At 35.3% G+C, this 17837-nt stretch overlaps 1 protein-coding gene across 4 annotated transcripts in view; it reads left to right on the top strand.

Annotated features, from left to right (window-relative positions):
• The window catches only part of CCDC85A (coiled-coil domain containing 85A), a 226775-nt gene that overhangs the window by 85344 nt on the left and 123594 nt on the right, over positions 1-17837 (top strand). The gene's annotated exons all lie outside the window — the stretch shown is intronic.

Here is a 17837-nt window from a genome sequence, read left to right on the forward strand (position 1 = left end):
GAATTAATTGCCTGTTCATATTCTTTGACCATTTTTCAATTGGAGAATGCAATGCCCCAGTTTTAAAGAAGTTCAAGATGAACCATTTGCTCCTTTCTCTTGTCCTGCTCAGTATAATTTCCCTTCTATGTAGATGAATGTAGAGATTTTTTTAGAGCTATGCTAAAAATTATGCAGGTTTACCTTAGTGATTTTAGGACCTAAAGGCATTTGGATAATTTACATAGGGCCCTGGACCATAAGAAAAAGTTCATGACTGGAGATATAGAATTATTAGGCAGTAATTGAAGCTGTGGGAATAAATATTCTTTATGAGGAAGAGAACATAGACAGAAAAGGAATGTAGAAAGAAAAAACCTGAGAAGAATACCCTTTACTTAGGGAACAGAAAGAAAAAAAAGGGTTCATTAGAGAATAAAATCAGATTAATTCAGTGTTTTGTTGTTGCTGCTGTTTATTTCTGATTTCAAACCTAAAGAGTTTTTTTGAGAGTAACTGCAGCATTCTGTAGAGAGAGACTGGCAAACAGCTCTGATTGTATAACAATGACTATTAAATCTTTAGTTGGGTTTGTGTACATTTCAATCCCATTGGAGAGATGATCATGAAAGGAATAGGAAAGATGGGAATAAGTGATTATTGTGACTGATTAAAGCTGAATTTGAAAATCATTTTTGAAAGTCTAGACCAGTGATAGTTGGATTTGTGTACATTTCAATCCCATTGGATTGCAAATTCACCCCAGATTTCAATCTAACCTGAATGCTGGAGCACATCTGCACTGGGGAGGATGTACCCTGCCCAAAATGCTTTTTGGCATCTTCTAACAGTCCTGCTATGAAGCAGTGGTCTGATTCTTCTGCCCTGGTGCCAGATGTTAAAAAATTAATGAGAGGTCAATAAATGTATGCTGCTTTTTTTTTCAAATACTTTAGCAAAGAACAAAAGGAGAGTGAGAAATGATAGATAAATTTAGTGGAATGGAAGAAAGGGTTTTTTTGTTTGTTTCATTTTTTTTGAATAGGAGAGAGTGAATCGTGTTGAAAATCAGAAAAAGCCAATGAGACAGTGGCAAGCGAGAACTTTAAGATAGGAGGAAAGAATTAATTGATTGAGTGAATTCCTGAAGGGTTTAGGAGAGAAGGAAATCCAAAAATTCAGAATAGGAGTCTAACCTTTCAAGGGAGACAGCCACTTCCTCAGAGAGAAGAAGAAAGAATTAGAAGATAGGTGAAGATACTAAGAAAGATATAAAAATAGGGACAAGCAAATTGTTTTGTAAAGATCAAGACTAAGGAAAGGTTATTTATTTATTCATTATTTTCAAATCTATAATCTATAGGCGTATATTTATATATAAATCTATATACAAATATATACTCAAGAAGGTGAGTATTCCAATGTAACTTGATTATATGCTCTCTTACTTAGAATCCTCCAGATAAGGGCTCTTACTGAAAAATTAAAGAAAGGAGTAAATAGAAAGCTTACTAAATTTTGAATTTATTAGTTTACTGTCTCCATAGGAATCTTTCTTTAAAGAAGCAACTTGCTGTGCAGGACCAACTACAAACCTTCCCAAAAAGCGATTGAAATTGTCATTTTGAAAAGACTGATAATTGGTCTTTAAGACTATGAAAACTGATAGAGAGAACTGGTGACAGACTTAGGAAGAACAATGTTCAAGTCCAGTCTCAGACAAATATTGTCTGAGTAACTCTGGAAAAGTCACTTAGATTGCAAGCTCTTCCATTGGAGCTCTTTGAGCTCAGGACTGTCTTTTGCTTCTTTTTATAACTTTAGACCTTAGCATAATGCCTGGTATGTAGTGATGCTTAATATATGTTGATTGGTTTATTGATTGACAACTTCTCAGTACCCCAAGAAATTATTTAGAAATGAAATTTGAAGAACGGTCCTAATCAGAAGAGGGAATTTCATAATGCGGAGTTCACTATAAAGATAAAATAAAAAGATTTGGGCCTCAAAGTAGTGGTCATAGTATATTGTACCTGGTGATCTCTATAAGTTACACTTCATATCATTTGCCTGAGGAAAACCGATTATTAAATAGTTGACTGAAAATTGTGTGTGCAGTGGGGATGAATAACCAATCAGAATTCATTCAGCAATCATCAGTGACAATGTAAACCATGGTTTGGGGGGCATTTTGCAGACTAACTTTGTTAGTTCATTTTAAAGATCAAAAATCTTTAGGGCAGACTCTCAAAATCCTATTTTAGGGACCTCAAAGATACCAGGTAACCAAATTTAGTTCTTTATTTTAGCTTGACTTAAATATCTTGTCTAGTGAGCATTTTGATAAATACAGGGCTTCAAGCCTTATGCTGAAGGTTTATAAGTGACTGCCACTTACATTTGGTAAGCTTCTTGTAACTTTGGAAGTTGTGAAAGGAGTGAATTGCACTGTAACTTCATCCAAAAGGATTAAAATAAATATCAGGAGCCAATTTTCAAGTACTTCTGCTTGAATACCATTTATTTTGACTTGTGTGCTGGAGTTATAAAAATTGCTGGTAGTAATCTAGGAAGAAGGGCCAGCTCATCAAAAATAAATAGAAAAGCATGACATATTGGGTGAATGCATATGTTCGATAAAGTCCATGAAAAACTATCCTCCAGATATTCCTATTATAGATTAATTCAAAGTGCTCTTCTCCATGGCTTAGTAAGTAAACATATATTCCAAATAATACTTGAAGAGTAAGTCACCTGACTTAACTTTCAAGGAATGTGGTCAGGTACATCAGGACCCATCAGCTATTTGCTTTTCTTTCCTGACCCTGATCTCTGCCAATATTTCTTGAGACAAAAGTATTGGCAACCAGTTCTGTGCACAGCAGAAATGGAAAAGCACTGAGAAAGGACAGGAAGCAAAAAGCAAGGAAGGCAGAAATATATTGGAAATGTAGCCCAGTAAGCTCACAGAGAGATACTGCTTCCTAATAGAGACCCCCAAAATCAAGTATTTATAGAAATATAAATTCCTATATCTACTATTTTATCTACTAATTCCTAATATATAAACTAATGAGGCCCAAATTACACACCAGATAACCAGAAATCATTCAGTAGACACATGCGAAGGAATTCAACAGCAGTTTTAACTATTCCTACAATAAAATGAACACTACAAAGCCCAGGGATGTTTTACAATGAATACCCCATCTCTTACTCTTGACATCTCAAAGCCAAAAAAAGAAAGTCCCTTAGAGGGACCATTGAGGGAGATGAGTCTGGCATTAATCTCATTTAGGGAATAACTGGAGGTGGGGAATGGGTGGAAAGTATCAGGACCCCTCAGCCTTTCAATTTTTTCTGGGAAAAAAATAAGTATTTAGAAAAAGAATCTATTCTCCTTTCCAGCTATTGTATCCTTCCCACTCCTATCCCTTATCTGTAATTCTGGGACTGAGAGGATGACATTCTTCTTTTGGATGTACAAAGAATCTTTGGGGGCACCGTTATGCTCCTAATTCTAGACTATCAGTTTGGGGAATAAATAAGCAATGCACCTTTCCTTCTTCCTACACTTAGGAAAAGAACGAGCACCCAAAATGCCCAGGTTTTTGATTAGCCTGTGGATTGGCAGCAAAACAGAAATAAGGCAGATGAATATGTCAAATTAAATAGAAATATTAGAAATCAGGACATGTCGTGGATACTAAATTGGCAAGTGGGAAATAGGAGGATTAAGGGTTGATTCGATGGTTTAGAACTCAGAGAAATTTGCAGAATATGAAGAGAATAGCTTAAATATGTGTAAAAGAACATCAGGATCCAGGAGACTGATTTTGTAATAAATTCTGTTCCCGAGAAAAGGTACACAGAGTGGCAGAATTTTAGCGTTGGAATGGATCTTAGTGGTCAACTTAACCTTGAAAAAGATTCTTCTCTCACACATATACAATAAGCAAACAATTAACTTTTTCTTGAACTTTTACAATAAGAACTCAGAATTATTAATAAGAAGTCATTCTTCTTTGGAACAACACTAATTGTAGAAAGTTTAAAAAAAATTATGTCACACATAAATCTCATGATATATGTATATATGTGTAATATATATATTTATCTGCATATATATAGGGATATACATAGATAGCTAGATATACTCATGTTTTCGGTTGCCATCTATTACTCCTAATTCTGATCTTTGGCAACAGGCAAACAGATTGAATTCCCTTTCCATTTCAACAATCCTTCAAATATTTGAAAATATCTATCACTTCTCCCAGACTCAACATTCTTAATCTTAATTTTTAAACTGAACATTTTCTCTTCAGACTGAACATTCTTAATCATTCAACTAGGCCTTGTGGAATATAAATTTAAGGCTCTTTTTAGCATCCTTTCTGCTTTGGACATTCTTCATTTTTTCCTAAAATTATACATCTATATCTGAAATGGTTTGACCAGCGCAAGGGACTGCAAGACTATTCTCATACCTATTCATACTTGGAAGATGTACCTCTCTTAATATAGTCCAAGATGACATTAATGTTCTTGGCTATTATATCACATTACTGATTTGAATTGAATTTACATTTCACCAACAACCTACATTTTTATACTGTTTAATCTGCTTTCTCCTTCTTATCTTTGTGAAATTCATTTCTTATGATTTAGAAAATCATCTTACGTATTTTCTGGTAAGGTGATTGCCATTTCAAGAGCTTGGCCTTAATAAGATTTCATTAATAATCTTGTCCTTGAGCTTTGCTATGTTGTAGCCTTCCTACTTATTCTAGTTTTTATTAGTATTGATCTAGGGAAGCCTTCCCCTTGAATCCAGGGCTTTTTCCTCTTTTAATTTATGATCCCCAACCCAAGATTTGAAATCTGGTAAATACTGATCTCTGAATCATGTAGAATCAAAGAATTCTAGAGTTCAAAAACCTTCAAAAGGCATATAATTCAAGTTATTTCCTGACAAGAAATCATGGGGACACTTGGAGATTCTTTAGCGAAGGGGAACCTAAAACTTCCTGAAACAATCTCTCTTTTTTTTTTACCAGTTGAAATTGTTAGGAAATATGAGGATAAAATGTAAGCTTCTTTAGGGCAAGGACTACTTTGTTGTTGTTGTTTTTTTTCTTCAGAGCTTGATATAATGCATAGACACATAGCAGCTACATAATAAATACTTGATCATTAAGGATTGATTGATGTAAATCTAATCCCTTTTCCACATCATAGCCCTTCACATATTTGGACGCCATATCTCCCCTGAATTCCAAGACTAGAGAAGATACTAGCTTAAAATAGAGTTCGTATCTGATTTTAATGTGTTGATGTACTAAAAAAAGGAAAATATAATTATGTGGTTTTCTAAGTCTGCACGAATTCTTATGAGAGCCACAGTTAGCAGTTCTCATTTCTATTTGAGTTTGACATCATAATGGTGAACCTTGAATACATTTTCTAGAGTTTATTTGATTATTGAGTGTTGCAAAGTGGATAAAAAAGCTATCAGAAGACTTAGGAAGCTGTGGGTTCAAATTCTGCCAGTGTCATATACTGTCTCTGTGATTCTCAGCAAGTCATTGGTCATCTCAGGATCCCAGGTTGGAGAATTCTTGACACTCTCCCTTGGTACATCAGAATTCTTTATACCTGTCCTATCCTATTAAAGATCTGCCAAACTTCCTCCTTTAAAAAAGGGCAAAGGGAAAGCATCTACATGAATTTGGAAACAGTAACCAATGTAAGGCGATTAGAAGTATTTATAAAACAAAACTAACCCCAGTGGTTAGGACCTGAATTCCCAAACTACATTTTTCCCCTGCTGTTCCCCAGTCCTAGCTTAAGCCATGGTATTCTAGAGAGTTGGAACATATTGCTCCCTGGTGGTCACAATAGAGCATGGCTTCTTATGCCTCCAAATACTACTACATCAATTCTGTTTACTATGGATTGTGGTCTTTGGTCCTTTTTACTCTCTGAAGTTAGTCAGAAAACCTGGGGATGATTGACAGGTTTTTGATATTCCATCCAAATTACCTTATTTGGCTATCTTACATCATTTTTTCTAAAAGTGTGTGTGTGTGTGTGTGTGTATGTGGAAGGAATGGGGATGAAGGATAGAGTGGGTGGAGGACATGTACTAAATTAGCCTATTCAATTGTTTATTCTGTTACCTCAAATTTAGTTTAAGTTTATTCTGTCACCTCTATCACCCTTGTACATAGGTTTTTACTAAATGTTTAATTGGATTAAAAGCACATTAAAAACAAACCCATCTGTTACTAGTTTGCAAATGGAAATAGAGGTTGATGGAATGAAAAAGAAGACATAAAGAACCTTATGGAAATAGTTGCAAACATTTATAGTTTACAAATTTTAGTGTTTCTTTTTTAAATAACACTTTGATGTGGAGAGTATAATAATTATCACTCCCATTTTATGGAGAGGGTAAATATTCTGTCCAATTTACCCACTTAGTGAGTAGCAGATCTGAAATTTCATCCCAGATGGTTTTGGCCAAATTTAGTGTTTTTTCCCCTCAGCTACAGTGCCTTGTCATGAACTACAGTTTATACAGCCACCATCCCACTAATGGGCACCCACTTCTAGTATTTTGTTTTATTTAGCTACTGCTAGAAATATTTTGGTTCATATGGGGCTTTTCTTTGAAATGGTTCATACAACAAATGTATTTATACTCTACTTATATGAAAATGATAAATTTGCCCAAATTAGCTTGAACTTCACCAGCATCAAGGTGGCTTTCCTGTCAGCGATAATGATAATTTGATTTGCCTTCATGTATCATCCTAATGATCAGGAGTAGGGACTCCGGAGTAATCTCATTATTTGGACGACTGGTTCATTTGTTGCTGACATTAATAAGCATCATTTTTTTTCCAGGTGGGGGTAGTGGTAATAGTGTAGGGTATTCACTTTCACTTTGTGACTAAGAAGGGGAAAATAATTGCACCTCCCTGATCTACTTTGTTTCAGGAACTGAAAATTATATTTCAATCAATAAATATTTATTGAGTATTCATTCATGCTTACTTAAGGTCAGTATTGTTTTTATTGGGGAGAACACAAAAGGATTGGTTTCTGCTATAGAAGGACTTGTACTGAAAGAAACAAATAACTAAGGAGTGCTGAAATCTAACTGTTCCCACTGAGTCAGAATATTAATTTGATGCTTAATCTGTGAGCGTTTAGTTTGTTTCATGAACTGGGCTTGGCCAAGTGCCTTTTGATCATTAAATTTCTATTTCTCAGCATTTACCCTTGAAAAAACTATCCTTCTGGAGTTTTTAAAATTTCTATTGGTGTTAAAAATCAACTCTTTGGAAGTCTAATTCTAGTAGGTTCCACATGGGCTTCTTTTGAAAATGCCCCTTTCTCTCTCAATAGTATTTTATTTTTCCAATTTCATGTGAAGATAGTTTTCAACATTAATTTTTGTAAGTTCCAATTTTTTTTTGAGTTCCAATTTTTCTCCTTCCTTCCTTTATTTCCTTTCTCCTCAAAACAGCAGGCAATCTGATATAGGTTGTACATGTACACTCATTGTAAACATTTCTATATTCATCATGATGTGAAAGAAAAATCAGGACAAAAAGGAAAAAGAAAGCAAACAAAAAAAATTTCCATCTTGGATCCATGTATTGCTGAGAAGAGCTAAATCCATCATAGTTGATCATCGCACAATCTTGCAAGTATTGTGTACATTATTTTCTTGTTCTGCTTATTTCACTCATCTTTGGTTCATGACTTTCCAGGCTTCAAAAATTCTTTTTTTAAAAAAAATTTAAAATTAAAAAAATTTTTTTTTGTGGAATAGGATTAGAAATCAAAAAAGCTAGATCCTTTGTCTATTTCTGTTTGTTCTTTCTGTGATCTTGGGTAAGTCCCTTCATTTAAAAATATGTAAAATTGAAATATCTGTTACATGAAATTGTTTTGAGGCTTTATAAATAATCAATGCTTCAAAAGCACTTTCAAAAGCACCAGGAACTGCTGTCTTCCTCAGCTTTTTGCTTTCTATTTAAACTGTTATAAATCTTGTCTTTTTTACCTTCACAACATCTCTCATACATCCCTTTTCTCCACTCTTACAGTCCCTACCTGAGTTTAGACCACTGGCATCTCTTCTTCATATTATGGCAGTTTTTTTTTCTGCCTGATCTGCCTTTATGATGAGCCTTTATTTCAATTCATTTTTTATCCAGTTGCTAAGATGATTTTTCTTAAGTCTGTTCATATCATTGCTTTACTTCACAAGCTCCAGCGTCTTCTCTATTACCCCCAGGATCAAAAATAGAGTTATCCCATTACTTAAAACATTTTATACTCTGGTCTCCTATGACAGTTCTAGTGTTCTTACATTTACTCCCTCTGGCTAGCCCAGCCACATTGGCTTACTGCCCCATCTCTCATCTCTGTCCCTTTGTACTGGCTCTTCCTCATGCTTGGAATGTCCTTCTTCACCTCTGCTTTTTCCTAACTTCCTTCAGTTCTGGTTCCAATTTCACCTTCTGTAAATGGTCTTTTTGAGTTTTTCTCAGCTGGTAATGCTTTTCTCTCTCAGATATCTTTTCATAGTCTCCTTTGTGTATGTATATAAAAAATATATGTGGTCACATATATGTCCACACAGATCTATATATCATCTTTATATATGTAATTATACTATATATGTTATATATTTATATTTAAATATCCATTCATATATAATGTATATATGTGTATACACCTGTATATATACCATCCATACAGTCACATGCAGGTATATACATATGTGTATACATATACATATATACATATGTATGCATAAACATATATTCATATAAATGTCTCAACTATTAAAATGTGAGCTCCTTGAAAGAAGGTACTGTTTTAGCCTTTGTTTGTATCCTCAGAATTTAGTACAGTACCTGGCAAATAGCATGTTTCATATATGATTTTTGACTGATCAACTCAGTGTCTGCCTGTGTTTTGGACTTATTTTTCCTTTCTTTGTTTATGAAAACCTACTCGTAGCTAGTTATCATCTGGCTAAGATCTAATAAACAAGTTCAATCAGTTTCTTTTACTGGCCTATTACTAATTGTGATGTTTATTTGAATTTTGTGGAAATAATGTTGTATTCCAGAGGAATGACTCTCTAATGGAATTTCAAGCACCAGTGATAAGCAGAGGAGAAAAAAAAATATGGGGATCTGGAGGCTCTTCCTGTTTTCCCCTCAATTCATGCACTCCTTCCTTCTTCCAGTTCATCAGGCCAGCAGACTTTTTTCACTGAAGGAAAGGATTGCGGTTGTATTCAAGCAATGGATAATTAAAAAAACAACAACAACTTGTTTTTGGCTTTGGAATGTGTTTTTGTGCTTGACCTTTGGATAAGGGTGGATCTGATGATCTGAGAATTCACTTCAAACAAAATGATTAAGGCATAATTTAAACTTAGCAAGATGTCAAAACTTGAGTTTCTCTGTTAACTTGAAGATTAAATATAAAGTTCTTCATTTGGCATTTAAAGTTCGTCATAATTTGGCCCTTTCATATCTTTCCAGTCTTTATACATTTCATTCCCTTCCACACAATCTATGATCCAGCCATACTGGTTTTCTGCCATTTAAGGCTTTCTACTTCCCACCTTAGATGTTCTTAGCTGTTCCCCCATGCTAAATATAATTTCCTGATATTCACCTTGAGGAAGATGCTCATCCATAAAATTGTTCAGCTTGGGAAGCTGTTCTATCTGTTAAGGGACCAGAATACCCCAGGCATGAGATTCTGCATTAGTAGTGTCCTTGCTGCGTAATTTCCCACAGCTGCTTTTCTCCAATAACCTTTCTGGCACCATGAATGGAGGTGAGAAAGTGAGATCACTAGTTGCTGGTGGGAACTGTTTCCAAATAGGCGGTGGCTAATAAATAGGATCAGCTGGGTCATGAGTAAGATTGTTTCTTGACTGCCTGCTCCTTGTCTTCTTTCATGTGTCTCAGCTTCAATTGACATAGATTACTTGACATTTGTTAATGGATGACCAGCCAAGGGGATTTCATAGTTTATACTGTGCTCTGGGCTATGTTCTTGAGCCCAAGGCTGCCCTCATGCTGAAATGTACTTTTAGTCCTTCAGAATTTCTTTTCTTTGTTACTTGCTTTGGTTTCCACTTGCCAACTTGCTTAATTTCCTTCTACTCCATCCCATCCTCTCAAAACTTATTTTTCTTTATGACTTCCCTTATTTAGTCTATATGTATTAGAAATTCTTATGTTAAGAACAGAAGCCTAGAGAATCACTTTCATGAGAAGTTTCCATTTACTTGAATCAGAAAAGGATCTTGAAGCCCAATTCCAACTCTTCATTCAAACAGCAGGAATCCCTATCCATCATATACTTTACAGTCTTTTGCTGGAAAAAAAAGTTATATAGTAGCTTTTCTCTCCTGGTGTGGATTACCCAGGTGGACGTAATCCTTGCCCAGTATCCCTTTGATTATGCTGTCTCACAGCTTGTGCACCTGGATGTTCTGGGTCTGCAAAACATGGGTGGAGTTGTAAGCCTGAGAGGTAGGCAAGGGGGAGCTGATGTGTGTGATAACTTTATTTGGTTTTTAGCTCTGATGTTAGAAGCCACATCTGGATGATTAGCAATTGATTGGAGCCAATTTAATGGTAGACCCTGTGGTTCCTCAATTCATAAGGTCACAGTGTGACAACAGCTTCATTCATTCAGAAAGCTGGTGGGAGAAAGAGAAAACAAATTATTCTTGTTAAGAGAATTGTAGCTTTTATTTCAAATGACTCCTGAGAGTGATCATCAGAAACCCTAGAGACGCCGATGAGTATGTTTTCTTTGAATGTCTGCTCTTGTGCTGACGGCATGAGCTAGGAGCTATAAATAGGTAAAGAGTGTGACATAATCAGAAAAGAACTGCACTCGATCCTTGGGAATTTCTGGTGTAACTGGTCCTTTTAGCCAGGTGATGATCCAGAATTCAAATAAATAGAAGAATTCCAGAGGTCCAATAAATGAGATTTCTTGGTTTCTATACTCATGCCAAGTGAGAATAAAGATTATTGTTTTCATGTTAATATTCCTTAGCAAATTTAGAGAAGGCAGCATGGATCCCTTTGGCAGTCTGCTGAAGTTTATAAATCCCTCCTCACAATAATATTTTTAGGTAATTAAAACTTAATACCTTGGATTACAAAGGATACTGATTTTATTGAAATAAAGTTGAAATATACTTTAAAAAATTAACAAACCTCAAGTTAAGAACCCCTCTTCAAATAACTAGTTTAAGTAACCTAAATGTCACCAATGGGACTAAACAATAACCATGAGTGTCAATGAATACAAATAGCAGGCTTAAAAACCTTGATTAGGCATTTGCTGCAGAAAAGAAGAGGAAGGGATTGAAAAGGGGATGAGACAGGGGGAAAAAGGATGTATAGGTGAATAGAGATTGTAGAGTGCCATCAGTAATGAATTTTAGTGCCATTTGTGACCATCTGTGCTTAATTGCTTATTGCTTATTCTGACATTATTATAATGTCTTCTATAGAGATTTCAATAGTCCTTTTAAAGATACCAGGGATTTGTGACAAGTATAGAATACTCTTTAGATATGTGGATTTAAGAATCTGGTATAGCTTAAACTTGATGCCTTTTCAAATTTTCAACTCTCTTTTCTCCATTAATTCCTTCCTTCACTCATCACCTCCCTCCCTTCCAATCTAATGTTGCCACTGGGTGTTCAGTAGCGAGCCTAGCACATAGGAAGCATTTGATAAATACTTGATTGATTGATTATAAAGATGTTCCTCTTTGTCAAAGAATTATTAACAAAGATTTAAGTGAGCTGTTAAAGTTGTTAGAACTTTATAGAAGTTTTCTTCTCAGTGTATCCAAAGAATGGCTAAAGTGTAAAAAGAACTAAAGAAAAAATAGATAACAATTTGTATTTTCTGTTAGGAACAATTATGCTCATATTTTTCTTTCTGAGGGGATATGTAGACCTTGTGGGTAGGGGATTCTGTGTATCCTGTATTATAAATTATTGTTAATTCATGTAAATATACTTTATATTCCATATCTATAGTAATATAATATATTATAATGATTATAAAATATCATGATGATATAGAATTGTATATTTATGTATATATATATTACATATATATGTTCACACAAGAGATTTTTATGTTTTATTTACCAATCAACCAAAATATATTAAATGCTTACCCTGTGCCAAGTGCAGGATAAGAAAATTATGAGTATGTAATGATGGACCGAGTGAATTGAGACACGTTTTCTGTCCTGACTTGTGATTTTTCCAATTTGTATTCAGAGGTCATGCTTTAAAATTGAGCAATTCTTCCCTTCTGCTAAAAATAACAACAATAACAAAAAATCCTCAAAACTTGCCAATTCTCTGGTTCTAACTGTTCCTGGCCCAGGCCAGAAATGAGTTGCAAGCCAGCTCACTGGGCAGAACTCTTAACAACCTGCTCTGCTATTTCTGACTCTTTAAAAAGCAAGGACCCAAATTTGAGACTGCTTTGATTAACCCTGTCAAACTTTGCTGGGTGCCTTTTGCACCTGTCCTATCCCTCCCTGTCATACCTGAACCATGCTTTAGTTACATTGAAATATATGTAATATAGCCTCATATGGCACACACATATTTTTTGTCTCCTTTCCGCAATGAGTAATTGGCTTGTTAAACTTGATTCAAATACCTGCTGCTAGCATCCTGACTGGTACCAGATGGAAGGAGTTTGAGGCTCCACTGTGGCTGAAGCATGCTGGTTGCCAGTTTGCACACAGGAAGGCTTTAAAAGCAGAAGATTCTCTTAGAGTTTCATAGCCCTGTGAAATTGCCTATGATTTAGCATATTAACCTCAGAGGGAGAATGAAATATGCCATAACTTCATTCCAGTTTGGAATTTAGTGAGTTGTACCCCATCCAAGAAATTTGCTGAAGTACCATATGAGGTACCTCCTACAGCATGGCCTGGAAAACATGATAGTGAGATCCCAGTGTGGGACAAATAGCAAGGAAATGTATGAAGTTGCCAGACACATTCTAGAGCACCTCATGTTTGACTACAGTGATTCTCAAGGGGTGCGCTGAGTTATATTTTATTCCTCTCACTGTACTCTATGATCCAATGACATTGGCGTTCTTGCTGTTCTTTGCACCTGTCTCCCAACTCTGGTCATCTTCTCTGACTAGAATTCTCTCACTCATCTCTGCCTTTTGACTTTCTTGACTTCCTTCAATTCCCCTCAAAAGTCCTTCCTTCTTTGAGAAGCCTTTCCTAAATCCTTTAATGTTAAGATCTTGCTTCCGAGATGATCTTTTTATGTTGTATATATCTTCTTTGAATATAATTATTTGCATATTGTCTCCTTATTAGACTGAGCTCCTTGAAAGCAGGAATAGTCTTTTGTTTTTTCTTGTAAGCCAGTATCTGTCACAGAGCACTGCTTGTTGATTTAACTATTAGATGTGTAAAACAGAAACTGGGAAATCTTTCAGGGTAAATAAACGAACCTGTATTAAGAGAAACAAAGATGGTGGTCTGCAGTCCACCCAATTTGGTCCAAGGCCACAAGTTAACAGAATTCAGTTATTTATCGGTTTCTTGATTTATGTATGTCTTACGCTGGTCAACCCATGGTGCAAATGGTTAGCCATTTTAAGGTTAGCTCATGAAGAGACTCAATTTTAATCCTATGACTTAAGCAGGTCATAATATTTCGATTTCAGATTTTACATTTGCAGGTCTAGCTTTTGCATCATAGGTCAGGGCCACCTTTTACCCAATATATTTTAACATAAAGACGATTAAAGTCACATTCCTAGAATTAATTAACACAGCTATTTACCTGGAACTATATCATAGTTTTAGTTACACAGGTTTTTATCCAGGACAATACTGTTACTATAAATCACTCAGTCATTTTTTATCCTATCAAAATATTTAGAGCTGAAAGGTGGTTACATAAAGAAATGCAAAGTAAGGTTCTCAAGATGTTGGCTATTGATTTTTTTCTATTATGGATGTTTGCAAATTTGTAAATAATAATATTTAATATAAAGTTTACTTACTTAGCTTATGTATGATAAACATAAAAGAAATCAGTCAACAACCATTTATCAAGTGCTTGTTATAGGGAAGGCCCTTTGCTATGCCCCAAGGATTAAAAAAAAGCAAAAAATATACCTGCTCTTAAAAAACTTACCTCTGTTGGAGTAAACAAAATATAAACAGTTAATTAATATCAACATAAATAAAACTTGCCAATTTGTAGTAATCTTAATTCATGTCAGATCATAAACTTGAGGAGAATAAGATTATTGTTTTTATTGAAGGAAAAATTATGTATATATTAAGTTTTAGAACCATGATTAAAACCTAGTTCTCATGACTCCACATATTAAATGATAGAAAATTCATTTAAACAAACACTCTAGTAAAAGGGAATATATGGACATGGCAATGTAGAAGGCATCTCCTAATTTCATTTTTTAATTTTTCTACTATTAGTGAAGAGCTGAAGAACTGACTATTCTTTCCCCTGATTTTCAATGTTCTCTGATCCTACTTCGGTCTATGGAAGGAAGATGACATTTTCCTTCTTCAAACATTTCCTTGGTTCTTGGATAAGAAAGATTTACTTTTTGCAAAACTACAAGAGTAGAGTGCCCTCTCATTTCATCCTGGGCCTAGAAAGTCTAAAAATACATGGAGTACTTGGTCTTATTGCTGTCTGAGACATTGTACCTTGGTGTGGTAATGGATGAAAGCATCTTTTTGTTGGTCATGGACTCAGAATTAAGAGAATTGGGACTGCTCTCTTGTCTCAGATAAAAACTTGCTATGTAATCTCACTTAATCCTTCAGAGTTTCACTTTTCTCATCTGTGAAATAGGATTAATAATCCATGTACTCCCTAATACATGGAATTGTTTATGAGAAGGGTATTGTATGAAGATATAACTCACATTTAATAATAATAACTAATATTCACGTAGTGTTTACTACATACCAGGCATCTTGCCAAGCACTTTGCAATTATTACCTCATTTGATCCTCAGAACCACTCTGGGAGCTAGCCAATATTTTTATCCCCATCTTACAGAGGAGGAAACTGAAGCAAAAAGACTTTCTCAGTGTCACTCAAATAGTAAGTGTCTGAGGCAAGAATTGAATTCAGGTTTTCTTAACTCTGGGTCCAGGTGGAATTTTAACTCTAATATTCATGACTTTGGGCCTAGAACTCGTCTCTCTGCCACTTAGCTGCCCCATTTATGTACCTCTCAAAGATCTAGTACACTTTGTAAGAGAAGTTGCACAGAATCTCAGGGTTGGAAGGAATGAATGAATGATAGTGATGGCTTATATTTATTTAGCAATTTGAGGTTTACAGAGCCCTTTCTTTACATTATTATCTACTTTTTACAACAATCCAATGAGGTAGGCACTATTATTATTCACAAATGAGAAAACCAAGGCACAGAGAAATTTAAGTGATTTGTCCAGAGTCACACTGAGGAAATTGAGGTACAGTGAGATTAAATGACTTTTCCAGGATCACACAAGAATGTTATTGCCTTCTCAGAGATCATCTAGTCAAACTAACAATCTGGAAAGAATTCCCTCTGCAACATATATTCCCTCTACAACACACATTCCCTCTATAACATACACTCCCTCCAGTGAGGGAGTACTGATTTGATTTTCTCAGCTCATTCTACTGTGAATTCTAGTTGTTAAGAAGATTTTTTTTTATATCAAAGCTTGCATCTCCTTTGCACCTCTTACCCATTGCTCTTAGTTCTGTCCTTTGGGTTCAGATTTTTAAATAACAGCCCTTTAGGTAGTTGACAATACTACTTTCCCTAAGTCTACTCTTCTCAAGACTGACATCACTAGCTAGTGCTTTCTGTGAATCCTTCCTTGCATGGCCAGGACAGGTATTTGGACTGATTTGGGAAGGAGAGATGGGGAGGGCTGGGAAAAGGTCAGAAACCAAACTATGGATTCTGAGAGTTGTAGTGTTCTCTAGCCTTAGACCATGTGTCCTAAAAACAGCAGAAGTTTCTCTTTCTCTTTCTGCGGCTGCCATTGCCTTTTACCTCCCTGTTGCTGCCCCCAGTCACTTTGCCCTTGGCTTCCATCTGTTCCCTTCTTCTGTCTTGATTTCATTCAAAAATTCCTGACCCAGTAGGAAATCTACCTTTTACTAAGAGCTTCTGTAGTACAGTCATTCCTGGAGCAAGAATAGAGCATTGTCTGTTTTGAGGTTACAATTCCCTGAATTCACAGGTAGATTTTAGGTCTTTTCCCCTTTCTGCAGGGAAAACCAACCAAAAAAACCTGGTTATGTTCACATGAGTTCCAGGTCTTGCACACTTATTTCTAGCAGTGTGGTCTTCCCAGAATGCTCCTTTCCAGAATGATAGCTGGCTGGCTTGTGGCTGTGTTAGAAATAAATTAAATGAACTATTGATGACTTTTCATGTAAGAGTGGGTTACAAGAAGAAGTAGTCTAAGAGGGGGAGTCCAATTCATTGTTGCTCCCACTGAGTATCCTGGGCATAGGTGTAAGTAAATTGTGTAGCCCTTTCTATTTGAGCATATTCCTTTTAACCCTGTTCATTGAATGAGAGAAAAACCTGGAGATCACTGTGAAAGCATTTTTCAAGAAAAACGTAAGAAAGTGTGAATATTTAGCTTGCTTGGGTCACCCAATTGACTTAACATGAATGCACTTTTCTATAAAGTTCTCATGGATTGTCTATTAGCAGCAAAAGCATAATTCTCTTTCTACATTAGTATTGTTTGTGCTTTTTATCCACCCAGCATGGGGCACACATGTCTGTCAATTTGGCTGCCTCAAAAAGTCATTTCTGCTAAATACTCCCTCACAGTAGTGACTTTGTCAGTCTAAGTGAATGTTAGATTCATATTGTGCAAAGGCAGCCTGTCAAGTCCACCACCTGTCTTCATTCCACAGAAGGCCTCCACTAAGATGTCTGTGGGTGAATATGTACACATGTTTATGTCAATATGTAATAGACAATTGCCACCTTTCTTTTAGAGTAATTAGTGGGCTACTTACTTGGTTGTGATTTATTTTGGTGACTGGAGAAGGCCCAAAATTTCAGGAGTTCTGACAGATATAAGCTTGCACTTAGAAAGATATAATTTCCAAGTATTATTTATTTGATTTTTCACTGCCTTAGGAAAAAATAAAGAATACTTAAGAGAACATATTAAAGTAGCTAGATAGTTCTCTGTTGGTCCCATGAATGATTATAAAAGTTGATTAAAAATGCCTCATGTAATTGGATATACGATTACCACAATATAACCCATGAGGGAAATGAAGAAATCTCACATTTCTGAAGAATGTGGTGCTAAACAAAGAGATTATTCAATTGTGAAAAGCAAACATAAGTTCCAGATAGAATTACTGTTCTAATACTTTTCCTTTAAAGAATTAGCAATGAAAAATGATGGCAATAGGAGATGATGTCTGATATCTAGTGATAGCCTTCTAATTGCTACATATTTTACATGGTAGTTGGCTTGCCCATTTAAGTCAACATCCATTAAAATGAGAAAAGACTATTAGCTATAGTTATCTATGAAAGTGTAAATTGATTTTGATAGCCTACTCATTTTTTTTGCCTTTCTAATATTTTATATATTCAAATGTAATGAGCACAAAGAGCTTTGGTTTTTTCATTTAAGTGGTGGGTTATTGTAAGAAACTTCTACCAAAGTCCTGGTTGTCATGGAAGGGAGATTACAGTGGATTCTTG

This window comes from Sarcophilus harrisii, chromosome 2 (assembly GCF_902635505.1).
Source record: "Sarcophilus harrisii chromosome 2, mSarHar1.11, whole genome shotgun sequence".
NCBI lineage: Eukaryota > Metazoa > Chordata > Mammalia > Dasyuromorphia > Dasyuridae > Sarcophilus > Sarcophilus harrisii.